The sequence below is a fragment of the Belonocnema kinseyi genome, chromosome 4 (genome assembly GCF_010883055.1).
Source record: "Belonocnema kinseyi isolate 2016_QV_RU_SX_M_011 chromosome 4, B_treatae_v1, whole genome shotgun sequence".
NCBI lineage: Eukaryota > Metazoa > Arthropoda > Insecta > Hymenoptera > Cynipidae > Belonocnema > Belonocnema kinseyi.
In genome coordinates, this window is record NC_046660.1 from 147,505,325 (window position 1) to 147,521,440 (window position 16,116).

General features: G+C 35.8%; 1 protein-coding gene and 1 pseudogene across 1 annotated transcript in view; both read right to left on the bottom strand.

Moving 5' to 3' along the window:
- The window catches only part of LOC117172093 (DE-cadherin-like), a 470,947-nt gene that overhangs the window by 100,511 nt on the left and 354,320 nt on the right, over positions 1–16,116 (bottom strand). The window lies entirely within an intron of this gene.
- LOC117172209 lies at positions 9,636–9,771 on the bottom strand (annotated as a pseudogene).

A 16,116-nucleotide genomic window follows, 5' to 3' on the forward strand; every position in this document is an offset into this window, starting at 1 on the left:
ATAATAAACAGACTTTTTATATTTATTAGAAAATTTTTTTAAATTTATTTTATATACATTTACGCTCGAAAACTGCAGCTAAAGTCAACTCCCCGAAAAGTAGGAAGGTGTGCGGTGTTAATAAAATGTCGATAACGGTTAACCAGAAACAAAACAATCAGATAGTTTTAGATTTAGTATAACTGCAGTAACCCATGGAACTCTAATTTTTGATATACATAAGAAAATAACAAAATGACGGAATAAAACATGACAATCAGAAAAAATTGGTCATTTTTTTCGCTGTTTTTGATCAAAAGAATGTATTTTAAATGAAAATTTTGATATAATTTTAGTTTCATGGTTTGATATAAATGTACAAAATATGTGTTCAAAAATTCATGAGAATTGGTTCAGTAGTTTTTTTAGATTTCGTTAACACGGGGTGTAAAAACGTTGTCCACGTTTATTTTGAATATTTTCATTAAATCTAAACCTATTGCAAAATCAACTGGCAATGAGTTGAAAATTCGAAAAGAAACCACTTGTACCTGATCATGAAGTTCAACAGAGGCCAATATTTCACGAGAAACTAATTCTACTTGATTATTGGCCACCACGACTCGACCTTTCCTCTCAATCGTATTCAAATCTAAGTCTTTACGCAATCTACATCCGTCCAATTCTACAAATGAGCTAGAGGCACACTATCGAATCGAGCTTTAATCGGTTTTTCTAATATTTTAAAAGTCAAAACCATTAAGGGTTGAGGACCCAAAATGATGGATGGGCTATAAGGATGTTTAGAGAGATTGTATATGGGGATGGAGGTTTTGGTATAAGGTTCCACTTCAAGAATTTCATAAGAAGTTTCAGGTAGATAAAGATCAAGGTTAATCTGTTCTACATTAAGTTGAATGAATTCCGATAATTGGGTGGGTAAAGAAGGCGTGGGATCTAATGATACAATATTCGAGACAGGGATCAGTAAGACAGAATTTTTGAGTAATAAGGATTCTTAAGGAGGAATATTAATTTGCTCAGTTTTTAAACCTAAAGTAGCGCTGATTAGTTAGCCTCGATCCATAAAGTCGCTTAAAAAAGGATCACTCGGAAGAATTGAAGATAATTCTGAATTAATGTTTTCGATTCGGATTTCTGGGATATGGGCGGCCCCTTTGATTTTCATTTCATTGACGAAAATTCTACCTTTAAAATTCAAAAGAGATATATCGCTATCTTTAGGTATATATACATCCTTAAAATCAGAATATTTGCTTTTGTTGTTTAAATACTCGACTTCGATTAGTTTACTTATTTTAATAGGTTTGTATCTTTTGTTTCTATTAGCCGGGGCTTCAATTTTCAAAAAGGTTTGCTCTAGGCCCACTAAAGGTGTATTCGCCCTATGATAACCTCAGTACTCAATTTCCCGAGCAGTTAGGACAATCAGTTTTGATCAAATTTTTTCTTCTGCATTTAAAACAAAACCTTCTTCTAGATTCCTTACAATCTGTATATCTAAGCCCTAAATCATTACAGTTCCAACACTTGAGATTGGAACTATTTGCTTTAGGAGGGGTATTATTGTCTGAAGAGGGTGGGGGTGGATTAAAAGGCTTAGATGTGGATGGTTTTTGATCGAAAAGAGGGGTACTGGGATTATTTTGGGATTTGACTCTGTTTTTTTTATTACTGTCTTTCTTGTCGTTTGACAAGTAAGCAGAATCAATTGCTTCTTCCAAAAGAGGAGACTCACTATCCTCATCCAGAAATGCTCTTTTGGGCCACATTGGCAAGATACTCCAGGTCGGCAAAATCTCGGATATAATTCCTATAAATGGTTAAATGTAGTCTAGGTAAAAGATTCCTATGAGAGTAGCTAACCTCCTCAGATTTCGACAGCCTATGGGGTTAGTTTATCAAACACGGTAATCGGAGGTAATCGAAGTCAGGTAATCGAAAGCGGACTCTTTTTCACCTTGGGTTCTATGGTGAATCTCATGCCTGAGTTCAAACTGAAAATCCGAATCACGAAACCTAACTATAAAAGCCGCCGCAAATTGGTGGTAATTTTCCGTAAATGTTTTTAAGCTCTAAACCAGTCGAGAGCAATGCCCGATTTAAAAAAGGAATTACTCTCAACAAAACAGCATCATCAACATGTGCGATATCAGGGCCTTTCTGCATGCGCATCAAGAATGCATCCGAATCTTCATGGCATGCACCGGAATATTTAGTATTCTATTTACGCATGATCTCGCACGTCCGTGCTGGGCTAGAGGGAGAAGCATAGCTGTCGCGATGCAAGCGACGAGAATCGTGATAAGAGGGGTAGTGTTCTTCGAAGGCTGGTTGCGGTTGAAGTGAAGGATTGATAACGTAAGACCTACGAGAGTGGGGATACGGCTCGCGCAGTTATGACTCTGGATCATCCTCATACGCGGTGGGGTGGTCGTTCGGGGTGCCGTCATGTGATTCACGTCGAGATCGATGAGTGTCAGCAGGGTAGGGGGGGATAGGCGTCAGCGAACGATACCTAATAGCGACGAGAGAGATTCATGGTACTCGATAAGCGTAGGTGGGGATTTATCTCAAAAGGGTTGAAGTTTCGATCGGCAGAGGGTTCGGATAAACCTTTAGTACAACGCCAACTTTGCGTACATCTATGAAGATCTATTTCAGGCCGGGGACATATCTAACGTTTACTCGACTTGAATATAATTCATCGGATTCCCGATAACGATCAACAACACGAGTTTCTTTCTCGTGACTAATTCTAGCACGCGCCATACGAGGTGACTCTTCGTTTCTGTTTGCATTATTCACCCGAGAAGTATCCTTGTGTCGAGGCGTATTGGATTCTTTCTGTTTACCCTTAAGTCTTACATAGATATTACTCAGCAGTTCGTCTAAATTAATAAGGCTTTATATCTTTTCGAAATAAGAAGAATCTATTTCGGTCTGCGAAGCAAAGCTCCTCCTTTTATCTCGAAATTATGCCCAGAATGTTTGCTAAAATTTTCCCGAGAAGGATCATTCATATCTACTTGGTTTAGATAAGTTTCACCTTCAGCTTTATCAAGATTTTGACGAGGGGTGGTTTCTGCTGGGTTAAGGGGGTTTGAATTTGAGCACACTGCGAGCAACAATCGCTCGCGCAACACAGCGAAATTCCCAGCTATTTGGAGAGTCCTAATCTCGAACTCGGCAATGAGACCTTCTTTATTGAGGTCGTGAACTCACGAAACTAGTCCCTTACTTTCAAACATTACAAATGGATATTATTTTTCAAAGGAGGTTCGATAATAAAAGAAACAAGGTAATAGAGTCTCGAAATTGCTAAAACCGTATTCAATAATTGTAGGTCGTGTGAAAAGTAAATTTATTATGAGAAATCAAAATATCAAGAACAAAAATCTTTGTATACAAGGCAATCAGAGCTTAGGTATGATATCTTAGGTATGAAACCGAGATTTTAAATTAAGAATTAAGTAAGTATTAATTTTAAAATAAGTTTTAGAACTTATAATCTACTTTAAGCCGGGCGCCAGTCCTTTTTGGGGCAGATTCAAGAAAAATACTTCACACTTAAAAAGCAAGATAACCCAAAATGTATACAAAAACACAAAATAACTCAAAACGTAAAACTGGCCCTTCACAGGTCAGGAATATGGAATTCTTGACTTCAAACCCCACAATTCTTAATTTGTAAAATTTCTCAAATAGGGACACAGGCCATAATCGATAAGAGAGATAAGAGTGATGTGAATAAAAACGAACTATGAGACAAAAATAAAATGGAATAAAACAATCGGGCAACAACTATAACTCGAACTAAAGGGTTAGCTCAGTCTGTAAACAAGATCAGGTAATGGTAGAGGTGTCGGGTTTCAATGAATTGGCAAAATTCGATTTCAAAATGATAATTAGAGTCGATTTATTATTATTATTATTATTTAAAGACTCAGGTGTACGTTTAGAATAATATGAACCGTGACTTCAATAAGGATCCTATCGTACTACAATTTCTATAATCCTTAGATTACGCAAATTTACAAAGCAATAACCAATTCAAAAAGAAGAATAGCAATCAGAATCACAACAATAATTAAATGGAATTAGAAAGAGACCCGAATGAAATTCAATTCTTAAGGGGGAAAACGGCTTACTATTCAGAACATAATCTTAGACAAGATTAAGTGCGTATGCGGAAATGGGAAAATAATCTCTGTCGGTACAATTTTAAAGGAACATCCAAAAGCTGATAGCACAGTGAAATTTCAAGATATAAAATAAAGCCATTATATCTTAACCTGAGACTACATGTAAATACCGTAAGATATAAAAAGAAGCCATTTTCGAATTTGAATTGTCCATAGGGGAAAGAAAAAATGATCTCTACCAATACAATTTTACGGGAATACATTGGAAAACTGAAAGCACTGTGAAATATTCTAAGATATCAAATAAAGCTATTTTAGAGTTTAAATTTTCGATAGGGACAATGGGAAATGATCATAATATAGCTCATAATATAAAAAGCACAATCATAAAATAGTTAGTATGATTTTTCCAAGTCGTAAATAATTTTAAGAAAATCAATATAATCAAGTTATCAGGGCTTAATTTCTTAGCCAAACCATAAAAAAGGATGAAGATCCTACCTTATTACTCAAGTTAATCAGCTGGTCGTCGAGAAGCACGTGGTTCGCACCTTGAGTTCACAAACCAGACTATGTTTATTTATTTTAGGATATGTTATATAAAGAACTATAATGTTTGAGATCAATTAGTACATTCAGGCGTTTATCACCTCCATTCGTTCAGCAACATTCTAAACATTATTTAAAAAGAAAATATTTTCAATGAAATTAACATCCGCAGCATTACAAAAGTTATTGTGCTATTAGGGGTTAAATTCCGGCCTAAAGATAGTTCCCCGAGTTAAATTTACCTTTTTATTTCGCATCTCATCTAACCAAAAATGTGTCTAATTTCAATCATCAGTGTCTCCTCAATTTTTCTTAGCTAGCGACTCTGTTGCAAAATGGTCTCGGTCGTCCGGATGTTGCAGCCTCTTGTTCAGTATTGGCGGGAAAGATTCTGACCTTCAAATAGTTTTTCGTAGATTCCTCTTCGCTAGCAGGTTTGGGCTCAGCGAGAAGTATAAAAGATTAAGAGAATACGGAAAATAATTAAAAATAATGAGAAGTAAGACCGAGAGTGTTTCGTGGTGATTGTTCTGAGATAGTGACCCTTATTCAAACTTTTCACGTAGACTTAGCATTTTAGTGAATTTACAAATTCTTAAGGAGAGGCGGTTTCAAGTGACGGATAATGAAATTATGCCTTGTCACAGTGCCTACAGAATGCAGACTACAGACTACAGACAGACAAACACCACCGTGAAAATCGTTTTTCTGACCCAGTGGGTATCAAATCGTAGAGAATTCATTAAAATCGACAAGGAGAAATTGATGAATTTATACATGTACAATTTGATCGCGAAATTTAAGTGCATATCATTTTTTAAATATCGGTCGTTATGTTAGGTTGTTTTACAGACTAAAGATCTTTGGAAAATGTTATTTCAGTGAACAGTCACAGGGATGCTTTCATGCTTCTCACGAGACGCTGGAAAGGGATAGGGGTTTGGAAATACTTTCTATTAACAGTCAGAGGGGTGCCCCCATGAGACGTTGGTAAGGGGTCCGGGTTCGACTAAAATTATATCTATGAACAGTTAGAGGGGTACCTGCAGTCTCCACGAGACGATGCAAAGGGGCCAAGGTTCTACAACAATTGTACAGGGTGTCAAAAAAGTCCCGGGACGGTTGGATATTTTCTCAGGTAAAATATTTTTTAAAAGAGTGAAGGTCATTCCTAAAGTAAATTTCAACGAAGAATTCAATGGTGACCTTTATTTTGACCTCGAAGTTGACCTTCATGGCTTTTTGAAGGTCAACTGTGTTTTTTTAATTGGAAACCCCCTTTTCATATGCCCGGGCATTGAGATTACCATCGATGAACATACTGTATTGTACAAGAAAAGAGGATCTCTATCAATTTTGTCCATCTTAATGTCACAAAATTCAACCCGAAGAGCAGGATTGTCTTCATTGCTCTCTTGTACCAGATGAACTTTGTAAGGATGGAAATTAATGCTTTTTAAAATATTTAGCACTGTCTCAGGAGCAACGTCACGCTCATTACTAGCTCGACGTAAATTAAGATGTGGGTTTTCAACAAATGCTTGGGCTATGTCCATCTGCATCTCCTCAGATCCTGCATATTTTGACCGACCAGTTCTCTGAAGGTTCTTGATAGATCCATTATTCATAAAGCGCCTCACAGTTCTTTGAATTGTTGATTTTAAGATAGGATTTAACCCTTCTCCATTACGAAAAGTGCGATTAAAAAGCAAACGAACTTGATCACAAGATCGAACTCGATCTCCCCAACCACGCATCATTAATACAGATAACCTCTCTCGTTCTGACAGTTTAGCTTGCGCCATAATAATCTTTTAGCAAAAGATAGTAAATATGTACTCGTAATACGTAAATTTAGTTTCGATTCGTAATATACGTCTGGAAGAACGGTATAAAACTTATGGTATCGCCTTAGGTATTGACTTAGGTATCGAAAAACGGTATAGGACCGTATAACTCTTCGGGGAGGAACAGAACTCTCACCAGAACACCTGGAACTTTCAATAAAAAATTTCCTTATGATTTTACAGTACTCAAAACGCCGTAGCCACGATCAATACAGAGCTCACCAATGAATTTCTCGTTGAAATTTACTTTAGGAATTACACTGACCTCTTGGAAAACTTTGTTCATTTCAAATAACCTCTAACTAAACTTGACCGTTACAACTCACCTATCACTTGGATACGCATCTGAAGGTAGAATTTTTCGCTCTATCGATTGCAGGTGTGAAAAGCGGGTTTTTATTTTAAAAAAACAAATTCGACCTTCAAAAAGACATGAGGGCCTACTTCAAGGTCAAAACGAAGGTCACCATTGAATTCCTCGTTAAAATTTACTTCAGGAATGACCTTCAATTTTTTAAAGACATTTTACCTGAGGAAATATCCAACCGTCGCGTCACTTTTTAAACACCCTGTATATGAGAGCAGTTAGTTGGGTGCCTTCATGCCCCACGCGAGAAATTGGAAAAGGTTCGGGGTTCGGCCAAGATTATTTCTGTGAACAGTTAGAGTGGTGCCTTCCCGCCTTCACAAGAAGTTAGAAAAGGGTCGGTTTTCGACAAAAATCACTTCTATGAGCAGTCAGAGGGGTGCCTTTTCGCGACCCACAAGACGTTGGAAAGGGGTCGAGGTCGACCAAATTTACTTCTGTGAACAGTCAGAGGAGTGCCTTGCCGTCTCCGCGACGCGTTGGAAAGGGGTTGGAGTTCGACCAAGATTATTTTTGTGAGGAAAGGGGGAGGAGTTTGACCAACATTATTTCTGTTACCAGTCACAGGGGTGTCTGTCAGCAGCCCTCCCCACGAGATATGGAAGAAAAGTTTGAGAAATTTGAATTGCATGAATTCTATGAATTCCTTAAATTCCAAGAATTCCTTAAGTATCATGAATTCCTTGAAATGCACAAATAACTTGAATTCCTGAATTCATTGAATTTAGTTAACTCTTTGGTCTCCATTAATTTCACGAATTCCATGAATACGCGCACTCAGCCGCTACCTTGCTAGAAATATGCATTTGAAATAAACGGGTAAAAGAAAAATTGTATATGCCTGCAGTTGTTAATACAAACAGGTTCCGAATTTCTTATTTAAAAATTAGTAATTACAAAATTAAAGGTCTTGTCGGTTATGAAATTTCAATCCTCGGCAGTGTCAACTCTTTTGGCCTAACCAAGTTACTTGATTCTTGGAAATGACAGGACCTGCTGGCAGGCTCCATAGTTTATAGAGGTCGAAGTTGTAATGTTTTTGACCGATCATAGCAGAATCTAATTTAAAGGGTTTAATTAGATAGAGCAGCCATTGTTATATTAGAGCGATCTTGAGAGAAGCCGGACAATGGGTTAATTTAAATTATACATTGAGTTGTATTGGCGGCGGAATTTGTATGTAATTAGGGATGGCCCTACTGCAAGATTTCCGCAAATTCATTTGCACGGCAGCTTTTTCCATACATGGGTTCCTTGACTCTTTTCACTCCAGGGTGATGTCACGTGAGTGCCAACCAATCTGGCGGTCTCTCAGAAGGCAGCTTGAGGAAGCAACGACAAAACGAAAAGGAGGGATTTAAGGTGCCTTAATATTAATCTCATAAAATAGTGGACACTTCTTTCTTCAATCTTAGTAGCTTATAAAATTCTCTTGGTCAATAAAATTATCTATATGCTGCGATTCCGCTAAAATTAAAAGCCTGATTAAACTTAAAAATAAACGTCCGTCTTTTAAAGACGAAGCCTTGAAATAACCTACGCTCAGCGTATTGGCTACAAGCAATCTGTTGTACGCATGCGCAGTCATTTCGCAAAACGTTTCCTATATTTTCAATTTCACATATTCCTTATTTGGCAAAGTTATTTGTTCATTTATGTTAAATCGTTTATTTCACTTGTATTTTAAATACTATCGAGTCCACAAATACTGTTTTTTTTTCAAATAGCATTATTTTGCTTGAGTAATTGAGAAATCATTACCTACTGCTGAGCAAAATTTCACTTCATGTAAATGTAAGAATCGTAATAACTGATGAAGCACCAGTGACAATAACAATTTTAGTTTCTTATTCCATCTGTTATTTGTTTAAAGAAGCAAGATATGAAATCAATGCAATAGAAATTAATACAAATAAAAATGTTAGTCTCATGCAAATTTATATATCTCTAAATCCTGGGCTAGCACATTACATACAGAGTACTCTCTGGCTTGAAATAAATGATAATAACTGATCACTGACCATCGCCACCGGTTACTTTAATGTAACCTTACCTCTTAGCATGAAATTTGGTCTTTGCCTAGGGTTAGACTGTGAAATTCCCAAAAATTTCAGTTGATAAAATATATTGAAAAAGATCCACCTATTCCAAAAAGTTTTCGAACTTGGGAACACTATGAATGTCGTTTACTTCTAGCTATTACCCAGCAAACATGGTTACAGAACAGCACTGCAAAGGTTCTAGAACAAGAAAGAACGTGTTCTAGAACAGGTTAATAACAGTTTACGAACATGCAGGTAACTATGTGATCAGCCATACGCTATAACAATTCTGTAACAGATCTAGAACTCTGTGACATACGAACTGTAGCATTTCAAGAAAAATGCTAGAAGTCGGTTACTAGTGTTATGTAACAATTCTGTAACAGATCTATAAAGCTGTGACAGGTGATATGTAACATTAGTAGAAAAATTCAAAGACTCAATTACAAATGGTATATCACAAATGTGTCACAGATCTAGAATGCTGTGACAACCAATCTGTAACATTTCTAGAACAATTCTAGAACTTTGGTGCGCTCCGTTGTGAAAAATCTAGCAATCACAGCGATAGGATATCCTGGGATATTTGATTTGAACCAATTTTATTTCCAGAGTTATTCCAAGGATAACCCGTCGGAATATCCTGTAAGGCGGAAATTTTGATATCCCCATGGATATATTTTGATCCGAAACAGCGCGTACGCAGTTTCGACTTACAACAATTATACGTTCGAGATAACCACATTAGGGTCAGCTCGAACGTGGTGCAATGTAAGAGCCTCGCCTTATTCATCACGGTAGCCTCTACGCCAGCTAAGTATGCTTTTGCCGCCTCGGCTCCTTTCTGAGACACTCGACTTACTTTTAGGATATTTTGAGGTTATTCTAATATAAATTGTCATTTATGTTACAAATTGATGAAATCAAAAGCAAATTATAAGAAAATATTGGAGGAAAAATGTCAAAATTGTGTTTCGTCAAAACTCCATTCTTTCTCAGAACTTTAATTTCTTTTGCAATTTTCCTTTTTCTTTATTTCTTTTTTCAGCGTAGTTTTTAATCAAATCGTTTTAAATGTGGGGAAATAATTTTAAAATATCGAAATATGCCCCATAATTTCGTTCGGATCCATATGGCAAACAAAGCATTCTGTGCTTACAAACACAATTACGGCACAGTTCTGTTATAGAACACAGTGTGTTTTTTGAGCTGGAACAGTTACAGAACGTGTTTGCTGGGTTTACACCATGTTTGAGCTGTAAAAACTTTAACATATTTGGAAAAACTGAGATTTTTCGTACTTGGATTTCAAACAAACAGAAAAAATAATACTATTAGAAGCTTAAGCAACTTTGATCATTGCGATTTGACCAATGTAAAACAACTTTTAAATGATCAGTGTTATCCTCGTATTAATTTCAACCTTCATATTAAAAAACTAAGCTGAGAAAGTAGTATCTTATTTTTAACTCCTGTACCAACGGAACTCTCAACATTAAAGCTAGAGCATGATTTTCAAAACGCAAAAGTTTGACATATTTGCAAACAAGATTTTGACAAAGATGAATTTAAATATCTTGTTTGCAACCATTTTACAGGTAAATATCGTAACCCTGCTCATCACAGATGTAACGTAAATAACCAAGACATATAATTCCAATAGTATTTCATCATTAATCTGGCTAAGACTATTTTTTCTATAAAAGAATTGTCAACAAGCTTTAAAGGTAATATCTCAGTATTACCTATTAATAAAGAAAAATATATGTCCTTTACAAAAAATGTGCAAAATACAAAAGTTAAACTTTATTGACTCTTTTCGATTTATACCAAGTAGCCTCTCCAAATTAGCATCAAGTCTTAGCAATGATGAAAAATTAATAACAAGGAAATATTGCAAAATTTTTGAAGATTTTGAATTATTAACCAGAAAGGGTCTTTTTCTATATGATTATATTGATAATTAGCCAAACTGGATAAAGATTGCCTACCAGCAAGGGAGTAATTTTATTCTAAATTGAATGTTGAGGGTATTTCAGATGAAGATTATAATCACGCCTGCAAAGTATGAAAAAAATTTAATTTAAAAATGTCGTCCAAAGACCCTGCCAGATGCAACACGCGGCAGCGGTTAAATTAACAGAGTCCTTATTAGTCTACCAATAGAATTACATTAGACTGGTTATCAATATGGTTTTCTAGAGACAAAGTTATCAAAACGCATTGCGTGAGGTGACCCAGGAATGAATTCTCTAGATGAAGCTTTTAAGCAACACAATATGGCCTATTCAAAAAATAGAGAAAACGTTGGAGCGAGGAATGCTGCACACGAGGTTCTAGCTTAGAAAGCTTTTAATCGTGTGTTAATTAAAGATACACACATAGGCGAAAAATCTGCTGCGTTAGCCATCACCAGTGCAATGAAAGTGAAATAGATGTTCGGCAGCGGGCTAAAAGAGAAAAGGAAAAATAAATCAATTTTTTCATTAAATAAAATTGTTAAAGCAGCTAAGAAATCTATGGTCTCTAGTCAAGATGTGCGAAAAGTAATTCGGTCTGCCTTGAAAGGCCCGCGTGAAGATGTAGAAAAAATCAGGTAGAAGAAACAATTTAAATGAGCCTCGCATAATAGCTATACCATCTAAAATTGGTAGTTTTCTTCCCTTTCTCATACTTATTTTTTCAAGTCTCTGTGCCACAGGAGCAGTACCTGGTGGGAATGCAGGTATAACCAAAGCTATCCATGATGCAAGCGCTGTTATCCTGGCAGACCAAGTGAACGGAAAGGATACTCTACATCGTATCCTTATAGTATCCGCATAGTATCCCTCCCATATTATGCAACAAAAACTCAAAAAACAGCAAGATGGGCATTTAACTTGTTGCGATTCGGATTCTACGTTAAATTTTCCATTTGTTTTTTCAAGTTTTTTAAAAAGGAACCGAATGGGGTCTTTACGGTTATTTTGTAGAAGCTCTATTCGGCTCCTTTGGTTTGCCAGGGTTACAGCTGATGCGTTTTAAGTGTTGCAGTCAATGGGAGTTACAGGTGCTATATTTTAAGACATGTCTTTTGGACGACCTAGGGATGCTCTTAAAACGTATAATGTCAGTACGAAAGACGTCCCGATAACGTACATGTCTTTAAGACGTCTTTAGGCCATCTTTAGGACGTTGGACGTCTTAGACACGTTAATTGGACTTACATAAGACGTACTAGGAACGTCCCAAAGACGTTCTTGGGACTTTCATAATTATGTGCCCACTGGGTTCTTACCGTTACAAAAAAAATTACTGTGATTTCTCCGCGAGCTTTTAATGGCAATTTCAATGTAGAATCCGAATTGCAACAAGTTACATGCCCATCTCGATGATTTTTTGAGTCTTTGCTGCATGATACGGAAGAAACACTATGTGATTACTATAAGGATACGCTGTGGAGTATCCTTTCCGATCCCTCGTATTGCTAGGGTAAGTGAGAGCTTCAAGAATGTATACGTCATAATAAAACAATTGAAGCAATTACTTTCGATTTATTCAAATACGCGAAATCCATAAAAATCCCAAATTTTCGTGGAGTTTTTATGCGAAATGACTTGCCAGCGCTCGGTCCTCATGAACGGTAGTATGTGGACATTTATGTCTTAAATTTTCTATATAAGAAGGTATATGAATTATCTTAAGTCAGTCAAACCTTTACCGTCATGAATGATACATCATTTACTTTGACTTTACCGAGGAACTTCATCTACACTAGAAATGCAATATTTTCCGCCAATTGAACTTTCACCTAATTAAAATTACGCTCTTGAACTTTTAGAATTTCAAAATTCAATTCGATACTGAACATAGAGTTTGGTTAAAATGGGTTTTACGTAGACGAAGAAGAAATTTGTATAAATATAGGAAGTTATGAAATAGAGGATATTCATTAACATCTTCAAAGTGTTTTTAAAAAAGCGGGATTGATATTAATATTCAACCAAGTAGTAAGTAATACATTGCGTAGTCAAATAATTTGTAACCGTGACATACATTTTAAACCAAAAAATACAATAGTTCGTCTTTTGGGTTTCTATTTACGTATATTTGCAGCTAATCATATTCATGTATCTGATCAACCAGTTTCCGTAATCAAAATAAACTCTCTGTGAATTGAGTGTAACATAGCCCTATGAGCGTACGTTAATGCTTATAGAGATCATACTATTTATGAGTTTTTTTCCAGTTATTCCACCAGGATATAGCATAATAGAAGTCCCGTCAGACGTCATTTATCTTCCTGTCGCCGTAAAAACCATTGATTATATTCAAATGTGAATAATTGATCAAGACAAAACATGGGTTAATTTTGGCGTGGAATTTATAACAATAAGGTTACACATTAAATTAACGCGGTAAAATAAATGGGAATTGTATATAATATGAGGGTCTGTTACAGATATAATAGTGGTGTAAAATATCACAATCAGATCAGTCTCAAACGCACTCTCAAAGCGATAACACATCAAAACTTGCTATTTTTGCGAATCCTACTCAAGCTCAGACCACGCAGTGCAAAGAACAGAAAAGAAGAAAGAGACATAAAAGATTTAAAAGAATAAAATTATTTTGCTTCTGTATTCGTGTATTTGTATATCACAGTATTATTCTGTGCCATGAAAGAGGAAATTTTTAATATTGAGACACCTGTTATCTTTGACGAATCTATGGATCATTGTGACGTACATCCCACTAGCCTTATGCTTCATCAATGTTCAATAATAGTGATGAAATTTGAATCGCTGTGCAACATCCAGATCTCTGTTTACTTCCTCAAAAAAAATCTTCGGCACAACTGTCATGAAAAATTGTGTGTCTTTAAATCCTAGTCAAAGCAGAATGATGCAGGACGCTGACTGGGTTGATTTTTCTGCTGCATATGATCATAATAAGAAGACATTAACTGATGCAGCTACTTATTTTAATATTATCATATCACTTCGGATGATTTTTTGTTTTACTGAAGATTATCATAAAATTTTTGTTAACGCAAAGCATAAACTAATTTTAGTAAGACGAAAAGCGATGTGAATGTAATTTTGCCAGCAGCCCCTAATGAGGAGTATACCATTTCAATCAATAAAGTAGAATGGTTACTACTATACGTTAACTGTCAGGTCAACGAAAAATGAAACTTCTTAGATATATCGACAAACAGAAAGAATAATGTAGGCGTAAAATCCACTTATTTTGATCACTGCAATATAATCAAATTGTTTTTGAATTTTCAATCTTATTCGTATGGCAATCTGAATCTTGACATTTGAAAGAATCAATATGCTTTACTCTATGCAATGTATGCAAATTTTCGAACTATGTATTATGGAAAGAACCTCAACTGTTGCTCACGAAAAATGAGTTTATAAAATATGCTCCACTCACGGTCATGAATTGTTCAAACAGAATGAATTTGTTTAAATCTGGACGGGTTGACATTCGAATGGACCTTGAAGCTAGAGTGAACTTTCCTGAACAAACTTTAGCGTATTGCTGAATTTTACATGGCCATATAGTCGAATACTATCCAATAAGTGGAAAGGTGAAAAAATTGCTATAAAGCGCTGTTATTGAGCTTAATTATTTTATTTCACTTAAAAAGAAGTACTTGGTGGACGCTTAAGTATTTAAACTATCAAATAATGAATTTGTGTTGTAGGGATTATCAATATATCCAATTAATGTTCATTTTGTAAACCCTTTTATTTTTCTCTTTCAATCTCCTTGTGAATGGAGCAGCTTATCTGTAAAAGACAAAAAAGTAATACGTGGTTGAAATACTTTGTTTTAAAGAATGCTTGTGTAGAGAATTACAGCTGCGCATTAAAAAACGTTATAATATTGAAAAATTGGTTCTCCAAATCTTTTTTATCGATAGGATGGAAAAAATTTATCGTTCCTAAGCATAACAAGAAGTGCAAGGTTTTTAAAAGTTGCAATAAAAATTAAAATATTTAGAACAAACAATCCTGTGTTTCTACAATATATTCCTTCACTTTTAAGGATAAGAATTGGTATTAATTTCACTCGTTCTTTTACCCTATACAGTCACTACTCTGCATACTGGTCGGGTGTTTGGGAAAAAATGAACAGCTACAATTTGGAAACTGCATAGTTCAAACTGGAGAAAGTAAGCGCAAGCAGTAGCCCTGAAATGCAGCTGAAATACATGACAGCTTTAGATGTTTTAGCGGTCTTGAAAAGGGCAAGTAAATGAAAAGCTCCAGGTCCGGGTATGGTGCAAAACTTCTGGTACAAGTACCTGGCGAGCGTATATCTTGCATTGGCAAGGTATTTTCAGAAGATTATTGAACACTCAGATCTGATGCCGAGCTTTATCCTCTAGGGTACTATGTGTATGTTACCTTAAAAACCAAATGCTCCAAATCCATCTGAATGTTGCCCGATGGCCTGTCCTTCAACAATTTTTAAATGTATTACAGCTATGAATACAGATAACGTATATTCCCATTGCGACGAGAACGACATCCTTACAGAATAACAAAAAAGTAGCCATAAAAACTCGCGAGGCTGTAAAGATCTAGTCATTATAGACGCTGTTGCCACGACTCAAGCTCGTAAGCATCAAAGGAACTTAAATAATGCATAAATTGACTACAAGCAAGCGTTTCCTACCGTGCTGCATGACTATTTTCTTGAAGTCTTAAAACTTTACAAAATCTGGCCACGCATTATTGAATTTCTAAGTCATGCGAAAAGGCTCTGGGGTACAAGGATTAAGTATTTTATCATGAAGAACCGGGGATAACTATATCAATTTGTTTTATGACGAGTATTTTTAAAGAAGATTCCCTTGGTGCACTATGGTTCTGTTTAGCGTTGAAAGCATTGAGCAAAACACTCAGCAGCATGTCTCATGGGTTCAGAATTCATGATACCAGGTGTATACATATGAAACCGGTATTGCCATCTAGCGGCCAGTAGGCACACTTGTAGGCACTATCGGAACTTACCATTTGTGCTAATTGGCGTATTGTTATCTGTCAACAATATCCAATACCAAGCCTTTCAAGTTTCATATGACATCGTGATTTTTTTCGCTCTTGAAAATGTCGAAATACGTGCCTTCAAACAACGATTTGCGGGGAGCATTAATTTTCTGTTTC